General features: G+C 40.1%; 1 long non-coding RNA gene across 1 annotated transcript; it reads left to right on the top strand.

Annotated features, from left to right (window-relative positions):
- Positions 1 to 10,019: 10,019 nt before the first annotated feature.
- Positions 10,020 to 15,188, top strand: LOC105473368 (uncharacterized). The gene is made up of 3 exons (XR_982200.3): positions 10,020 to 10,157; positions 12,371 to 12,405; positions 15,152 to 15,188. It is a non-coding gene; the product is annotated as an uncharacterized lncRNA (long non-coding RNA).
- Positions 15,189 to 16,039: the final 851 nt, after the last annotated feature.

Genomic DNA, 16,039 nt, shown 5'->3' with positions numbered 1-16,039 from the left:
ATTGTCTTTCCTAAACGTCTGGGCAAAATCTTTTAAGCCTTTCTTCCCCAGCTTAGTTACAGTTTCCATTGCCACAGGGGACATACAGCAGGACATCACTGACCCTTCCGTGAATCATCATTCTATCCCTCATTTGCTATGGTCACTTGCTCTGTTCATTACATTAGATATATTTATGCAACATCCAAAACAAAGTAGGCATTTACATATAATACATACAGTACATACAGATGGAATTTTTGTTTTACGTTGTGAAAGGAAAATAAGTAAATAATAAATACATAAATAAATACATCTTGGAAATCTTGGTACCCCAAAATCACTAAGCTAAAGGGAAAAGTCAATTTGGGAACTGCTTAGGGCAAACCTGCATCCCATTCTACTCAAAGTCATCCCTCTGCTCACTGAGAGAAATGCATATCTAATTGCCTCCTCTGGAAAGGATAATCAGAAACTTGAAAGAGTGCAACCATTTGTCTCTCACTTACCTGTGACCTGGAAGCCCCCTCCCTGCTTGAGTTGTCCCACATTTCGGGATGGAACCAATGTACATCTTACATATGTTGATTGAGATGTCTCATGTCTCCCTAAAATGCATAAAACCAAACTGTGCCCTGACCACCTTGGGCACATGTCATCAGGACCTCCTGAGGCTGTGCCATGGGCATATGTCCTCAACCTTGGCAAAATAAACTTTCTAAATTAACTGAGATCTGTCTCAGATTTTCGGGGTTCACAACCTAAAACTCTATTTTTAAAAACTTCCTTTCTGTTTTCAAGTAAGAAATTTGGACAAAGAGAGTGGTAGAAATAACTGCAAGGGTTCTGGGATCAGACACCCCTAGGCTTGAGTGCCAGCACCAGCATTTACCACCTGGGTAACCTTAGGCATGTTACTTAATTCCTCCAAGTGGTCATTTCTTTGTTTATAAAATGGGAATAATAATAATGGCTTATTTCCTCACAGCTCATTTACTCCCTACTGAGGAATTATTAATATCAAAGTGTTTAGTATATCATACATGCTCAATACAGGTGTAGCCATTGTCTAGAGTTTGGAATGGCAAAATAAACAGAACCGCCTTTGCCCCAAACCTATTAAAAATGGGACAAAGACAGCAGGGTTTTTATCCACCGGCATCTAGGTTTCCTAATACTTAATGTGAGAATTCGGCAGATCTGTCCACTGAGACACAGAGAACATCAGACCACCACACACCTTCCCACACAGAAGTGTGCTTCTATAAAATAACACCATGGGAGAACAGAGCCAAATGTAACCTTGTTGGGGACAGTAACAGAAGGAAGAAAAAATAGAGTTCTAAATTCTAATAAGATATGTCACTTATCCTCCCTATGGAAAAATCAGTAAGAGGCTGGCATGCTGCCGGGGTGTTACTCTAATAGTGCTCCCTCCTATGGAAGGAAACATCAGGGAGTGAGTGTGATTTCTCCCCTAGATTTCATTACATTTTGTTCTTTCAGTGTAATCTATGAGGCTTACCCTGTGGGACTGTGATAAGCCAGAAATGTGGCTGTCCTCTCAGAGGAGGATCTCAACTGCAGACAGGGCAGTTTTATTCCACCTTCACAAAGCTGTTTCCCAGCTTCTGGAGATATCTTCCCGGGACCAGGAGGAGCAGGAGATTTGGTCTCTAGAAGGCTCTGCAATGTCATGTTCCCAAAAGACCCTGTTTTTTCTCAGCTTTCGAATATCTTAGACTTGCTAAAGACCAGGGTAGTCTATATGAAAACATACACTCATCTGTGGACACAGCCTCTGTAAACCTCAATAATCTATCAAGACAAAAATACCACATAGCTGAAGATTCAGACCTCGTACTGGATTTGAAAGGTTCTGACAAATAGCATCCTTTCCCTTGGCCTGAGTTCTAAACAGTGAGAAACAAGAAAAAATAATAAGGCAGATACGTATCAATCTGCCACATTTCTTAATCATAAGCTTAATATTTAGAGTGTGCCTTAAATATCTCAGCAATGCGCTCTCCAGAGCTAGTCATATTCTTTTCCCAGTCGCTGGCAGCATTGGATGGCCATAGCCTCCCCACTGGGAGGCAAGACGCCCTATAATTCTGGAGCTGCAGAACTTAGATCCAAGTGGACAACCTCGTTCCAAAATTTTTTAAAAAAAGAGGAAGGGGCTTACCCAAGCAGGCCAGATTCCTTTCCCAAATGCTCCAATAAAATCTATCATTCCTGCTCCCCTGGGAGAAGACAGTGAATGAATATACCAAAAGGCCGGGATAGTGACATTAATGGAGCTCCCTCTACAGAGAAGGAAGTATCAAGAATGAGGCATATAAACTCGGCGTGGTGGCTCATGCTGTAATCCCAGCACTTTGAGAGGCGAAGGCAGGAGGAGATCAAGACCAGCCTGGGCAACATGAGACCCACATCTCTACCAAAAATTCGTAAAAATTAGCTGGGCGTGGTGGTACACGCCTATAGTCCCAGCTACTCAGAAGGCTGAGGTAGGAGGATCTCTTGAGCCCAAGAAGTTGAGGGTGCAGTAAGCCACGATCATGCCACTGCATTTCAGCCTGGTGACAGAGCAAGGCTGTCTCAAAAACAAACAAAAAGAATGAGGAATACCTTTTTACTGCTAATAACTATTATTTTATTATTAAATATATTTTAAGTGGATGCTTATCTAGAAAAGCCAGCCTGTCATAATAGTTATTATAAGGACTTGATCCATGTCAGGTGGTATGTGGGGTGCTTTATGCACAATATGTCACTTAATTAGGATACAAGCCTATGAGATGTGTCTTGTTATCACTGCCATTTTGTAGATTAAGCAATAGCACAAAGATTTGTTAACTTGCCTAAGATCATTTACGTAGTAAATAGGGGAGACAGGTCTCAAAGACATTTCTTTTAACAGCTACACCAGTGATTTTCAAAGTATGGTCCCTGGGAACTTGTTAGAAATGCACACTTGTTAGAAATGACAGGCATCACTCCAGTCTTACTGCATCAGAAATTCTGGAAGTAGAGTCCAGCAATCTGTTTTCATATGGCCTCCAGGTGATTCTGATGCAGGTTTAAGTTGAAGAACCACTGTACTGACTACAGGAGTAGACCTTAAGAGAGAATTGAGCTATCATTCCTAGGGCATGGGAGAATAGGAAATGAAAAGAAAAAGTGGTTATCCTGAGTCCAGGGTAAAGGGGAGTAGTGGAGGCATGACATTTCATTTCATATTTTTAAAAAATGAGTAAAAATGTTGGCTAAAGCATTGACTAGGGGAAATATTTATAGAATTGGATAAATATCCTTTTGTATTTTTAAAAAATTTGTCTATAAAAAATTTATGTAGCACACATTTAGAAAAATGTAACTATTCTGTAAACATTCATTGAGTGGGTACCTTCAGGGGTAATATAATACAGTGACTGAGCATTCAGACTTTGAATCCAAGTAGCCTGGTGCTATGGTTTGAATGTCCTCCAAGGTTTATGTTTTGGAAATTTAATCCCCAATGCAAATGTTAAGAGTCAAGATTTTTTTTTCTTTTATGAGATGACAGATTTGTTTATTATCTGGATTGCAGTGATGGTAATGTCTACTAACTCGCCTAATTGTATATATTAATTATGTGCAGTTTTCTGTATACCAATTATAATTCAACAAATCTGGCAAAGAGATAATTATTTAAAGCAAAAATATTAAGAGTGTATTTTGAGGTTTAGAATAGATGTAAAAGTAAAATATTTAATAATAATAGTGCAAATGATGACAAAGAAAAAATGCAAATATGCTGCTATAGGGTTCTTATAATATGGGTGTTGCAGTGTATTATTTAAAGATAGACTGTGGGCCGGGCGCGGTGGCTCACGCTTGTAATCCCAGCACTTTGGGAGGCTAAGGCCGGCAGATCACGAGGTCAGGAGATCGAGACCATCCTGGCTAACATGGTGAAACCCCGTCTCCACTAAAAATACAAAAAATTCTCTGGGCATGGTGGCGGACGCCTGTAGTCCCAGCTACTCAGGAGGCTGAGGCAGGAGAATGGCGTGAGCCCAGGAGGCGGAGCTTGCAGTGAGCCGAGACCGTGCCACTGCACTCCAGCCTGGGCAACAAAGCGAGACTCTGTCTCAAAAAAAAAAGGAAAAAAGATAGACTGTGATAAGGCTATTTTATTAATTAGCCTGATTTGGTCATTCTACATTGTAAACATGTAGCAAAACATTACATTTTTCCTCATAAATATATGTATTTTTAAAAATAATGTCAACTTTCTTTTTGGATTTAGGGGGGACATGTGCAGGTTTGTGACCTGTGTTATATTGTGTGATGCTGAGGTTTGGGGGATAATTGATCCCATCACCCAGGTACTGAGGAGAATACCCAATAGTTAGTTTTTTAACCCTTGTTCCCCTCCCAAGAGGTAGGATCTTTAAGTGGTGATTAAATCATGAGGGCTCTTCCCTCATGAAGAGATAAATGCTGTCCATCAAGGGAGTGGATTCCTAATACAAGGATGACTTTGGCCCTCTTCTGGGCTCTCTCTCACACTCTTGTGCTTTCTTGCCCTTCTGCCTTCTGCCATGGGATGACACAGAAAGAAAGTCCTTACTAGATGCGGCCCCTCAATCTTGAACTTCCCAGCCTCCAGAACCATAAGCCCAATAAACTTACATTGTTTATAAATTACCCAGCCTATGGTGTTCTGTTATAGCAACATAAAATGAACCAATACACCTGGATTCCAATCCCAACTCCAACTTTCAAAAGTTGTGTGATCCTGGCAATTTTCTTTAGTTCCCTTTCTTCAAAGTGCTCATCAGTAAAATGGAGTTGATACAATCATATTATACTGTGTCTGTCAGCAAAGTTCACTTTCCAATTGCTATTGTCTGCATGTTTGTGTCCCTCCAAAATTCATGTGTTATATCCTTATCCCTGAGGTCATGGAATTAGGAGGTAAGGCCTTTAGGGACATGATTAGGTCATGACGGCAGAACCCTCATCAATGGGATGAGTCCTCTAGTAAAAGAGACCCCAGATAGACAGCCCTTCCACCATATGAGAACACAGATAGAAGAAAAGAGGCCCCAAATAGCCTTTCCACCATATGAGAACACAGATAGAAGAAAAGAGGCCCCAAATAGCCTTTCCACCATATGAGAACACAGATAGAAGGTACCATCTATGAAGAATGGGCCCTCAGCAGACACCAACTCTGCCAGCTCATAGATCTTGGAATTCCCAACCTCCAGAACTGTGAGAAATAAATGTTGTTTATAAGTCACCTAGTTTATGGTATTTTTGGTATAGCATCTTGAATGAACTAAGACACCAATTAACTGTAAAAATTAAAAAACAGTAATATGTGTCATGGAGATATATTAATTATGCAAAAGGTTGTATTTTCATTGGAGTAATATGCTGTTCCTGTATACCTGATACTTACCTAACTTATCAAATTTTAAATCTCCATTTCATAGTAAGAAAATGATCTTGCTTGATATTCTGGTTAAAACTTGCTAACCACTGAGAGGTTTATTGGAAGCAACAACAAGAAGGTGACCCACAAAAAAGAAAAAGAAATACTTGTACTTTTTACCCAAGCCTTTTGTCCTAACAAGAGCAGAATTGGCCCTCTGGGGTACAGAGGGGCCTTTGATCTAAAGTGGACCAAATGTCATTGCCTCAGATTAACATAATATTATTTGCCAACATAACTTTATTTCCCAATGGCAAAATAAGAATTCCTGGTATGTTGTTTTGTTACAATAATTAGATAAAGATTGTTTAGCTGATTTTACACTCTGCAATCTCTGGAATATTCAGAGATTTTTCTCTGAATACCTTTGTAATAGAAGGAAATTTTAAATATTTTTAATGTATGACTGGAGCGATCTATCCCAGCCAAATTTCAGTGGAGATTGACAACTCTTCTATACAATTTATTTTTCTAATTTTAAGAGTTTATGGACCGTAGGATGTACAGTGTGTTGGGCTGGTTATGTGCATGGTTAAGTATGGAGAATTGCAGAGAGTAAAGCTGCACAGAGCTGATTAAGAAGCATCAGGTAAAGAGAAATGGATGCAAGCCTATTGATAAAAGGAGTTATCCCAACATTTGGTTATACACATCACTCATTGCTTCTTTGGCTCTAGACCAAAAAAAACAAAAACAAAAACAAAAATCCAAGTTTTGACATGGGAAAGTCAGTATGCCTAGTAGATATGACCTGTTTCAAAGAGTTAGTCTGACCACTCTCCAGCAAAACATCCTTCCCCAATGTTGATACAATTATGAATTAAAGAACTGATGAGACTACTCTGCATTAAATTTTTTTGAAATGTAAAGGCAGTCTCAACCAAATAGGTGTTCTTTGCTTTCATACTCCCCTATTTCCCCCATCCAAGCAAGATTAAAATCCATTTCTGATTGGATCAGCAGCCCTAGAAGTAATGTGAATATGGGTGTGAGATCTGCAAGTCACTCATTGTTTCACTCCGTCCTCTCCATAGAGACTAAAGAGGCTCCCAGCTGTATAAGCTGCACCTGGAGCTATTGATGAGTCTGGTTGCACAAAGCAAAGTGCTTTTCCCATCACTGTAGTAGCCAGGCTCCAAGACAACCTCCCAGTGATCTTCATTCACTGGTGTTCACACCATTGTGTAATCCCCTCCCATACTGTATTAGGTAGGTTTGATCTGTGTGACTAACAGCATAGGCAGAAGTGATAGTATGTTGATATGGTTAGGTTTTGTGTCCCCACCCAAATCTCATCTTGAATCGTAATCCCCATAATTCCATGTCAAGGAGGAGACCAGGTAGAGGTAATTGAATCACGGGGGCCATTTCCTCCACGCTGTTCTCATGAGAGTGAGTTTTCACAAGATCTGATGTTTTTATAAGGGGCTCTTTCTCCTTTGCTCAGCACTTCTCCTTCCTGTTGCCTTGTGAAGAAGGTGCCTTGCTTCCCCTTCTCCATCTGCCATGATTGTAAGTTTCCTGACACTTCCCCAACCATGCTGAACTGTGAGTCAATTAAACCTCTTTCCTTTATACATCACCCTGTCTCAGGCAGTTCTTTATAGCAGTGTGAAAATGGATTAATACTTGTCATTTCCAGGATTAGGTTATCAGACCAAAGCTGCTGTTTTTTTCCTCTCTCAGCACACTAAATTTGAGCAAAACTAGTTGTCCTGCCATGAAACCACTCGAGCAGCCTAGGGAGACATCTATATGGTGACAAACTGAGGCCTGCAAACAACTGTATGAGCAATCTTGGAAATAGATCCTTCAGCCCCAGTGGAACCTCAGATGACTGACTGAAGCCCCAGCCTATAGCTTGATTCAACTTCACAAGTGACCCTTAGCCAAATCACTCAGCTAAGCACAGATACTGTGACACATGTTTGTTATTTTAGGTTGGTAAGTTTTGGGATAGTTATGCAGCAATAGATAACTAATACTGTGGGTAAGCAAGGAGTTATAGTTCACTTAAATTTCAAGAGCGCTTCAATATTTAAAACTTGGGAAGCCAGAAGTATTCCTTAGCATCAGTTTTGGAGGAAAGAGCATTGATAAGGATGAAAATTAGTGGTTAGTTTTGTGTTTCTGAAACCTAGCAGGCACACACTGCATAATGAAACAGTAAGCCTAAAGAAAACTATGCAACTTGTTGCTACTGTATCACAGATATTAAAACAGATGTCCCAGTGATTTGGGACCACATTTCTTCATTCTTTTGCATTTTAAACAATGGAAATCCATGCATTGCTCTCTAGCCTGGAGCAGTGCTTCTCAAATTTTAATGCGCATGAGATCACCTTGGGATCTTATTAAAATGCAGATTCTGATTCAGTGGGTCTGGGTAGGGCCTGAGATTCTGCATTTCTAACGAGCTTCCAGATGACCCTGATGCTGTAGATCCAGAACTACACTGAGCAGCAAAGGCCTAGATCACTGTCATCTTTTTAGCACATTCCCTACACCAGGGAATCTCCAACTGAGAAAGCCATATTCTCTTTTCATCTCTTTGCAAGTGCCATCCCATCCATCAATACTAGTTTCCAAACCTTTACTAGAACTTTCTTTCACCAAATAACGGTTCAAACTCAATTATTCCACTTTTGGTCTCTACTTGTTCTTCTTCCTCTAGTGAAAAGTTTTATCAAGCAATGAGACCCCACCACCACTAATAAGTCGTTTTATTCCTTTTTTTTTTTTTTTTTTTTTTGACAGAGTCTTGCTCTGTCACTCAGGCTGGACTATAGTGGCACAATCTCGGCTCACTTCAATTTCTGCCTCTTGAGTTCAAGCGATTCTCCCACCTCAGCCTCCTGAGTAGGTGGGACTACAGGCGCAAGCCGCCATGCCCGGCCAATTTTTGTATTTTTAGTAGAGACAAGGTTTCACCACGTTGGTCAGGCTGGCCTCGAACTCTTGATCTCAAGTGGTCCACCCACCTCAGCCTCCCAAAGTGCTGAGATTACAGGCATGAGTCACTGCACCTGCCCACCCTTTTCTTATTATTATGAAACACTGCCCTAACCCACATTTCCAAGCCTTCTATCCTCAAATAGCTTCTACTATCACACATCTCTTATGGCTAAGCCCTTTACTAGTATGCTCTTATTTTATCCTGACAACTTCAGGTGAAATAAGCACTAGTACTAATCCCATCTTAAAAATGAAGAAATGTTGACTTAAGAATTGTTAAGTGAACTTTCTCCTAATCATACAGCCAAGTTTTCAATCCAAGGAAAATCCAAAAAGAATTTAAGTACTATGGCTATATTTATTTCCCTCCTGAAACTTCTCAGCCCTACCCCCTACATATCTAAATATGCAATTCTCTCACTTCCATACCTCTCAACTTAGATCACAATTCATACAATTCTAAGAACTTACACCATCTTTTGTCCTGATTGTCCAATGACTTAATCAGTGATGTTACATTCTGCAGGCATACACCCACAAATGTTTAAATTTAGTGTTTTCAGAGGACAAGAACCTATACTGAGTCTTAGAAGCTCAATTTTTAGTTTTTAAATTTTTCTTAGAGACAAAGTCTCATTATGTTACCCAGGCTAGAGTGCAGTGGCTATTTACAGATGTGATCGTGGCACACTGCCTCCTTGAACTGGGCTCAAATGATCCTCCCACCTTAGCCTCCTGAGTAGCTGGAACTATAGGTGTGAAACACTGTGCAGAGCCAGGTCAATTTTTCAAATGGGGAGAAGAGGTAGTCAATGAGAATGAAAACATTTAAATGCCTGAAGAATTCAGCGTTATCTGATTTCAGACACAACAAATTCTGCTATTACCAAGAATGTCTTTCCTCAGCTCTTGGCTCTGCTTTCCTCTTGGGCCTGACTTCCAGTGGGCTCTAACAGTGCTGTGTCAAGGCAACTACCCACTGTTCCAGGCTTACATTCTCCTAACTTAGTGTAGCTTAGTAACAAAAAGAAAGTGCCTCTTTCTCAATAATTCCCTCAAAGTTCTCAGGATTGCTTCTCAGTGGACCAGTTTTACTCTAGGGGATTTTTAGGTTGCAAATTAAGGGCACGCACTCGGAAGTCAACTTCCTGGGTTTGTCATTTACTATCTTTGTGACCTGGCTGAGTTAATTAATTTCTCATGACTCAGTTTACATTTGTAAAATGGAGATTACAGCAATATCTCATAGGGTTGTTGTGAAAATGTAAATAAATATTCCTTGAGCACTTACAATGGTGTGACAGACTAAAATCTCAACAAAGTGTTAGTTGTTATTAAATGACCGTTTATTAAATTTCCAGACCAGCTAGGTCTGGGAAATGTGCTTTTAGCTTCCCTCTTCCAAACTCAAGATTACAGAGTAGAATTAGAGAGCTAGAAGAGATTTTACAGGTTCACTATTTAAAACTTTTTTAGACCTCCAAACAAGCTGGGTTGAAGCCACTAACTCCACTCTATAGTTTGTTTACTCCACTTGATGGTAGTGTGGCACGTTTAGTTGTTCCTCAGATACGTATTCCCTTTCATACTTGAATTTATGCAGTCCACGGAGCTACTCAAAATAACGACTACATTGCCCAGCCTCCCTGCAGTGGCCATGTGTCTACGTTCTGAACAATTGGACAAAAGCAAATGTGGCACGTTCAGCTTCTGAGTCCTCTTAAGAAAGGAGGTGGGTCTTGCTTCCCTTCATTTTTCCTTCCTGCTAAATATGAATGTGAACAAAAGAGCTTGGGTGTGGAGCAACCATCTAGAATCATCAGGACCACCAGCCCACGTGGTGCTGTTGTGCAATTTAGAAAAACGCCAACCCTCCCCATAGAGCTTGGGTTCTTAATGATCCCTTTGTGTGGATTTTTAAAAGGCCACCATTCCTCCATGCTGACTCAACCGGTGCCTTAGGGTGCTTGATGAGTTGATCATGGAATTAATTTCATCCCCTGCTAGTTCAGCCTTTGGCCATGTGTCCTTGCACAGGACATGACTAACACAACCATATGTAGCACCCCTTTTGGGAAAGGAGGTCACACAGGACAAACAGGTGCCTAGGTCTCTGTTACAGTGGAGTATCATACAGTCAGCCTTGGTCCACCCTACTTAAACTTTTAAACCACTGCTATTTTCATCTGTCAATCCTAATATAGAAAGCGTCATTCACATTGAATTGTAAGCCTTGGATTTTACTACTGGCTATTTTGACTCACATCCTTTCCTCCCCACCCCCAAATTAGATATTACTTTTATTTAGAACAGTACTAATCACCAAGTGAACACTACCAATTACCCCTTGTTCTGCATTCTCTCATTTTTCTTTTCATCACTGGGCCAGAGCTTCAGCCAAATTTGGTCTAATTATGGTTTAAAAAACCCAGCAATTCTTTTCTCTTAAAAGTATGTTCCTGGAGGATTATCTTATATGCAAACTCTATGCAAGTCCTCTTGCCTGGTTAGGTCATTTTATGACTGCTGCCTACAAAATAAGTAAACTTAATTGGTCAACACTCTCATGTTCTTTTATAGGCAACTACAAAAAAGTGTGGAAAGTGGCTTCGATTATTAAGATACTCTCTACACTTAAATTCTGAGTACTGAATTAAGGGGTAGTTTTTATCCTCTATTTCACCACAAAGGGAATACAGCCAACATGCTGAGAATCCTGAGAACGGAAAACAGGAGCAGACTAAATTTTGATTCCTTTTGACTTTAAAACCTAAAGACCTTGTTTTTAAAGAGATGGGGTTTCTTTATATTGCCCAGGATGGTCTCAAACTCCTAAACTTGAGATCGTCTTAACTTGGCTTCCCAAAGTCCTAGGATTACAGGCATGAGCCACCACGCCTGTCTCAAGACCATCTCTTTCTTTTTTTGAGACAGAGTCTTGCTCTGTCGTCCAGGCTGAAGTGCAGTGGCCCGATCTTGGCTCACTGCAAGCTCCACCTCCTGGGTTCACGCCATTCTCCTGCCTCAGCCTCCCGAGTAGCTGGGACTACAGGCGTCCGCCACCAAGTTGGCTAACTTTTTTGTATTTTTAGTAGAGACGGGGTTTCACCACGTTAGCCAGGATGGTCTCGATCTCCGGACCTCGTGATCCGCCTGCCTTAGCAGGTGCTGGGCAGCTGCTAAGTCCCTCCCAAAGTGCTGGGATTACAGGCGTGAGCCACCATGTCCAGTCAAGACCATCTCTTAACTGATTTTGGTAATGCCAGGAATGAGCCACTGAATTTAGACAGCAGCTTTTTTTTTTTTGAGACATGGTCTCGCTGTTTCCCAGGCTGCTCTCAAGCAATCCTCCTGTCTTGGCCTCCCGAAGTGCAGGTATTACAGGCCTGAGCCATGGTACCTGGCCTACACTACAATTTTCTGCTGTCTCTCTTGCAAACAGCAACTAATTCATGCTTGAGCATTGGTAGAGTTATATGCTCTTCATCAAGTGACAGCAAGGAAATTCTGTCCAGGGCTGGGCATGGTGCCTCACACCTGTAATCCCAATACTTTGGGAGGCCTAGGCAGTTAGACTGCTTGAGCTCAGGAGTTCAAGACCAGCCTAGCCAATACAGTGAAACCCTGTCTCTACAAAAAATACAAAAAAAAAAAAAAAAGAAAGAAAAAAGCCAAGCATGGTAGTGTGTGCCTGTGATCCCAGCTACTCATGAGGCTGAGGTGGGAGGATCACTTGAGCCCAGGAGGTCGGGGCTGCAGTGAGCCATGACTGCACCATTGCACTCCAACCTGGGTAAGAGACCCTGTCTCAAAAAAAAAATTAAAAAAAAAAAAGAAGAAATGAAATTAGGTCCAGAGGAAGCAAACTATTATTTTGTAGCATCTCTGCTTCAAAATTTTGGAACATGATTCTAAACTCAAAATACTTCTCATTTTTTTTTTAAGGGTAATTCCTATTATTTGATCTCAACACCCCTGAGGTAAGTACACATCATTCCCCATTTTAATGCAGAAAAAGAGACAGGGGGCAGTGAAATGGCCTGTCACAATTACATAGCTAGTTTATGGTAGAGCTGAATCTAATACCCAGATCTTTTAGATACACACTTTTTCATCACTCACATTGGTTCACACTTCTCCATTTCCTGAAACTATTTCTTTGTAGCTCCATTTCAAACAGTATGAAATGTCAAATCTATCTCCTGGCAATCTCATAAATTTCACTGTATGATGTGCCAAGTTGAGTGTTTGTTTTGGCCTTGGCAGCATATGCCCTGATTATGTCCACTAATGCAAACAGCTCACCAGTCTGTCACTCTTCCTAATTGATTCAGCTCCTTTAGACTGTTGGCTATCATTCTCTTTCATATGGCTTACTTTCGCTAGGTAAGAACTTTTGCAATCAAGCTGCTTGATTGACCAAACAATATTGTAAACCTACCTTTGATTTCAACAGACTTGATAATCAGTCTTGAGATTTTCAGATTCCCAAAAGGCAAATGTATATACTTTTTAAGAAAGGCTATGCAAATAGTTTTCATGTTTAAATTTAAAATTTTACTTAATTCATAGAAGACAGCCCTTGAAAAGTCGTATTTGTTTATAGTTTGAAAATTTATTATATAGTCTTGCGTAAAAGTAAAATATTCATGTTACTCTATGGTAATTGAAATACAATTAACTCACATACTCTTAATGTTCTATTCACTGTTTTGTATTGTTTTGTTCTTACACTGGAGGGAAAATTCAGATCAATCACAGCACCCACCACTTAAGAGCAGTAATGGCTTCAGATATTCTGGAACTTCTGCGTTCCATCAAACTAGGAAGCACACATTCCTCTAAGTTTAAACTTTTTTTTTTGGTTATTGTTGTTCCTCAACTGAATCATTTTATTCCTGGCTTTAATTAGCTTTACATTGGTTGAAAACATTTCTGGTATTGGGTCATATGGAAAAACCAGTTTAAAGCAGTGAAGACACTTTGGGCCACTTTTTTTTTTTTTTTGAGATGGAGTCTCACTCTGTCGCCCAGGCTGGAGTGCAGCGGCACAATCTCAGCTCACTGCAAGCTCCCCCTCCCAGGTTCACACCATTCTCCCGCCTCAGCCTACCGAGTAGCTGAGACTACAGGTGCCCGCCACCACGCCCAGCTAATTTACATTTTTTAGTAGAGACGGGGTGACGGGGTTTCACCATGTTAGCCAGGATGGTCTCTATGGTCTCTATCTCCTGACCCCGTGATCCATCAACCTCGTGATCTGCCCGCCTCGGACTCCCAAAGTGCTGGGATTACAGAAGTAAGCCACCACCCCCGGCCCACTTTGGGTAGTTCTATATAAACAGAAAAATAACCATGACTCTTAAAACGTAATGGCTCAAATAGGAAAGGTTTAAAAAAAAGTAATGGAAAACCATGTAGACTGGAATTGAAATAGTGCTCTGCAAGTTGTAGATAATAAATGTTGCAAGTGACATTTTATTCATGCATTACCCAAGAAGTTAGAGAGAGGGGAAAAAAGTAAAAGCTAGTAGCAGCAGCTGCAATTACAATCAGACTTTGGAAATCAATGCTGTTTAAACTGGGTCTTCTAATAGGATTACTCCTAGTCACTCATGCTCATGTGGGTTTTGAAGCACAGGGTGCCCCAAAGGCACTCTCTTCTGAACAGTTAGGCTGCTATGGAGTTTTACACATCTGTTACCATGTTTAATGAATTTTCAGTTGTGAATGAATTTGGAAAGTTAAAGCTTTTCAGAAAGTTTTTTTAAAAATGCACAGGTTTCCAAATGTGCAGATAGAAGTGACACGATTTTTGAAATTATTATTGGTCTCAACTTTTCCTCCATTTTTTCCCTTAGCTCAGTGATTAACTTCCATTCAGGAAGCCTTTCCCAACTTCTAACTCAAGTTAGGATAGATACCCTTTGGAGATGCTTCCTTGGCATACGTTCCTCTTCTGTTAGAACGTAAAAGGGGATCCCTTTACTCTTCTCTGTATTGAGAATGCCTAGCACAGAGCTCAAATGGATTCTGAAATGAAAAAATGCCTGATTCTCTTCATGAGGCTTCTGAAAAACATATTGTGGGGTCCCTCTTTTGAAGGTCACCAAATGAGAAGTGGAGACAATCTCTATATCTATCTTACCATTTGTGGAAGACAGAGGCAAGTTTCCATTATCTACCTCAAAGATGTCAGAAAAAATTGAAAAATCTTTTCACATGTATCATAATCTAAATCAGGTAGTACTGAAAAAGTAGTGAGGAAGGTTATGTGAATGATGGTGGAAGACGGGAATGAGGACAGGATGGAACAGCATGTCCTGAGGTAGCTGTTCACTGCCCCTCTCCCCAATAGTGAAACATGCAACTGAGGAACACCTGTAGAAAGGGGGCATTCTGGTGGCATATGGAATAAACTCCTCTACCCCCAAAAAAGACGAAAGAAAGAAAAAGCTCTTTTTCAGTTTGACTCTACCACCTACACTAAGAAGCATCACAGCTTGGAAAGATATAGTCCTAATTTTAAACAAAAAAGAAACAATATCAGAAATGTTCATCAGAAGCTTGCCTTTTCTTGACCAGCTCTTGTTCAAAATGTTCTGTATAATTACTGTTAATATGCACTGAAGGGCAATGACACACCTGCAGGCATAATCCTGAAACCTGAAAGGTCACTAAAATTGTATTTCCCCATTCTTCCCTCACATTAATGTTAACATACAGACATGAAAGCAGACTTGAGGAAATTAGGACTTATCTGTGAACACATGACAGCTTTAACCAAGAATATTGGCCCTGCTTTGTATTCTAGCCACATGTTCCTACCTTTTCAACAACCTTGAAAAATAAATATTTGAACTACAATCTTCAATAAAGTCCCTCTACATTTGTTGTCAGTCTTAATCACTTTTTTCTTGTCTGCTTAGTGCCTTTAGCTCTTAGATGTTGCACCTGGAGATTCTTGCTTACTTTATGATGTAGGTTTATACACCCTTTAATTGAAAGCAAACCGCCTTAGATAATCGAGTGAAAAACAACGTTACAAGGTCCACTTTCCGTTAAAAGGCAAATAGAAATATTAGGCTGTTCTCTAAAATGAACAAAAACACATAAAAATACATCACAATCTACCACTCCATTTCCTTTATCAGAGATAAAATCCCACAGCCTAAAAAGGCCTCTTTTGTTAGCATGTTTTGTCCCCCAGCAGGGGTGGCAGATACAAGGGACTGCAGTTCTCAATGACTAGTCTTTTCTCTGTCCAAAAGAAAGACTTTAGTCACACAGTATGTTAAATATTTTTATACTCATGTTTCTGCAATAACCATAAAAACTTTAACCCAAATTTGCTTAATACTTTAATTATCATGTACTGAAAGCACTTCATTTAAAAAAAAAAAAGTAAAACTGATAACGGAAGGATGACAGGAACATATACCTCACCCTTAAGCAGTGTGTGTGATTTTTTTTTTTTAATGTGAAGGTTAAAGTGAGTTTATAAACTGACAGGAAGAAAAGATGATATGAGAATTTATCTTTAAGGCAGTATCATTTGTATAAGATACCTTTAAATAGCAATATGACAATGGATCAAAGAGGAAACAGGGCCTA

The sequence above is a fragment of the Macaca nemestrina genome, chromosome 10 (genome assembly GCF_043159975.1).
Source record: "Macaca nemestrina isolate mMacNem1 chromosome 10, mMacNem.hap1, whole genome shotgun sequence".
NCBI lineage: Eukaryota > Metazoa > Chordata > Mammalia > Primates > Cercopithecidae > Macaca > Macaca nemestrina.
This window is presented reverse-complemented; position numbering and strand designations above follow the sequence as displayed.